The 2,619-nt window shown below is 34.7% G+C and overlaps 1 pseudogene; it reads left to right on the top strand.

The window, feature by feature from the left end:
• Positions 1-323: 323 nt before the first annotated feature.
• LOC111726566 overlaps positions 324-2,619 on the top strand; it is a 9,634-nt pseudogene continuing 7,338 nt past the window's right edge.

Raw genomic sequence — 2,619 nt, 5'->3', positions numbered from 1 at the left:
AGAGACAGCAGTAAAAAGACTTTGTGCAGGCATACTTGTGAGAAACTGAGGCAGAATCCCATATGGCCAATTCAGTTGCGGGCCTAAAAACCCCTTGCCTTAAGGCCAACATGGGAGCAGGAGTGGAGGTTTGCCGACAAATTTCTGTATGCCCTAGAAGTTTCTTTATGCCTTGTTTTAAAGATAGAAATAACTGTCTCCAAATGGCGAGGTCAATAGGACAGATTTTCAAACCTCCATAGCCTCAGCCTTTATCAGATAAGATGGGGAGGTCAGTAGGACAGATTTTCAAACCTCCATAGCCTCAGCCTTCATCAGATAAGATGGCGAGGTCAGTAGGACAGATTTTCAAACCTCCATAGCCTCAGCCTTCATCAGATAAGAACAAAGAAGTAATGGCTAACAACATGTTCTCCATTAAGTTATGTTAAATTGGGTTATGTTGAAAGGGTTATGTTAAAAGGTGTATGTTGGGTGGATTATCAGATTACTAGGGAGGAGCTACTCTTGAGGTAGTCACAAGACGTCTAAATGGATTAATGAAGTCACTGATGTCCAGTGCGCATGTGCAGAGGGATTATAATGAATATTAATGAGGTCATTGATGTAAAGTGCACATGTACAAAATTGGCTATATTAACTAACAGTAAATAAAGAAGCTTGCCATTTTGCCTGAGTGAGCAAATGGTCATCTTTATTTAAAACACGATTTCAGTAAGCGTGCTTATTCTCCATGACATCACTTTTCCATGAGACCCTAGCAGCAACAATGTGTTTCCATTTATTTGGATCTTTTTTTGATTTCTTTCAACAATGTTTTGCAGTTATCAGAATATAAGTTTTATACACCCTTTGTTAAATTTACCTAGGTACTTGAATTATTTTTTGTTTGATATTGTTAATAAAATTGTTCTCTTTAATTTCATTTTTGAATAGTTTATTGATGGTACATAGAAATGCAATTGATTTTTTATATTCATTTTTTCATAAATAGCCTAAAATTAGAAGCAACCCAATGTCTGTTAACAAGAGATAGAGAAATTGATACTTCCTCATATAATATATATTGCATAATATAATATCATATGCATTACATGTCAAAACATGTATATTAGATTTAGCAAATAAAAATAATAGCAAAAAGTTATATATGATTTTATAGACATGCACTTTAAGAATAAGCACAACTGATATGTGGTAAATAAAGTAAAAATAATGGCTCTATCTTTTTCTTTATTTTGGATTAATGTAAGAATACATATAGTTAGGTTACATTGTTTGCATATATTAGGTAAAGTCCAAGTTATTTTGTATATTAATCCCATCTTTTTGCAGCCTTGCTGAATTCATCTTTTTTGAGACAAAGTCTTCACTCTGTTGCCTAGACTAGAGTGCAATAGTGTCATCATAGCTCACTATAACCCTCACTACAACCTTGAACCTCAAACTCCAAAGTGAAAGTGATTTTCCTGCCTCAGCCTCCAAAGCAAGTAACTTGGATTACAGGCATGTGCCACCAAAGTAGGCTAATTTTTCTTTCTTTTCTTCTTTTCTTTTCTCTTTTCTCTCTTTTTTAGACATGGTCTTGCTATGTTGATCAGCTTGGTCTTGAATTTGAACTCACTTTTTCTTAGGGGATGGCTTATGATATTCCATACACAAGATTTTGTCACCTGCAAATAAGGTTATATTTACTTTTTCCGTTATAATCTATACGTGTTTTATTTCATTTTATTGGCCAATTGCCATGAACAAAATCTCTAGTGCAATGTTGAGTAGAAGTGGCAATAGTGGACATCCTTATCTTCTTCCTTATCTCAAGGAGAAAGCATTCAGTATTTATCCCTCCAGTAAGTATGATGATTGCTCTGAACTTTTTGTGACTGGACTTCAAATACTTTCAAAGTATTTTCAAATTTCCCTTTTGACATCTTCCTTGATTTAGTGTTTATTTATGGATGCATTGTTTAATTTCCATGTATTTGTAAATTTCCCAGATGTTTTTGTTATTGATTGATTTTTCCTGCATTATAGTGTATAGTTGGAGCTTTTTTTTCCCAACCTGACAATGTCTATGTTTTGACTCAATTGTTCAGATCATTCACATTTAATGTTATTGTTAATATAGTCTGATTTATAGCTTTATATTTTACTTTTTGTTTTTTATATTCTGATTTCTTCTCTTTTCTTTTCGTACAGAATCTCACTATGTTGCCCCAGCCTAGAGTGACATAGCATCAGCCTAGCTCACAGCAACTTCATACTCCTGGGTTCAAGTGATCCTCCTGCCTCAGTCTTGTGAGTAGCTGGGACTACAGAAAACCTCCACAACACCCTGATAATTTTTCTATTTTTGGTAGAGGGAGGATCTTGCTCTTCCTCAAGCTGGACTTGAAGGCCTGAGCTCAAGCAATCCACCTACCTTGGCTTCCCAGAGTGCTAGGTTTAGAGGTGTTAGCCACTGGACCCAGCCTCTTCTTTCTTTTTTTATTTTTCTATTGCCCCATTCCTGCCCTTTTTTTCATTAAATGAATTATTCCTGGTTTATGTATCATTTTAATTCTTTTTTTTATTAAATGATAGCTATGTACATTAATGCAAACATGGGGTACAGTGTAG

The sequence above is a fragment of the Otolemur garnettii genome, unplaced genomic scaffold (genome assembly GCF_000181295.1).
Source record: "Otolemur garnettii isolate 467f Iridium unplaced genomic scaffold, OtoGar3 scaffold00071, whole genome shotgun sequence".
Taxonomy (NCBI): domain Eukaryota; kingdom Metazoa; phylum Chordata; class Mammalia; order Primates; family Galagidae; genus Otolemur; species Otolemur garnettii.
Note: the sequence above shows the minus strand (reverse complement) of the source record. Positions and strands in the feature narration are given on the sequence as shown.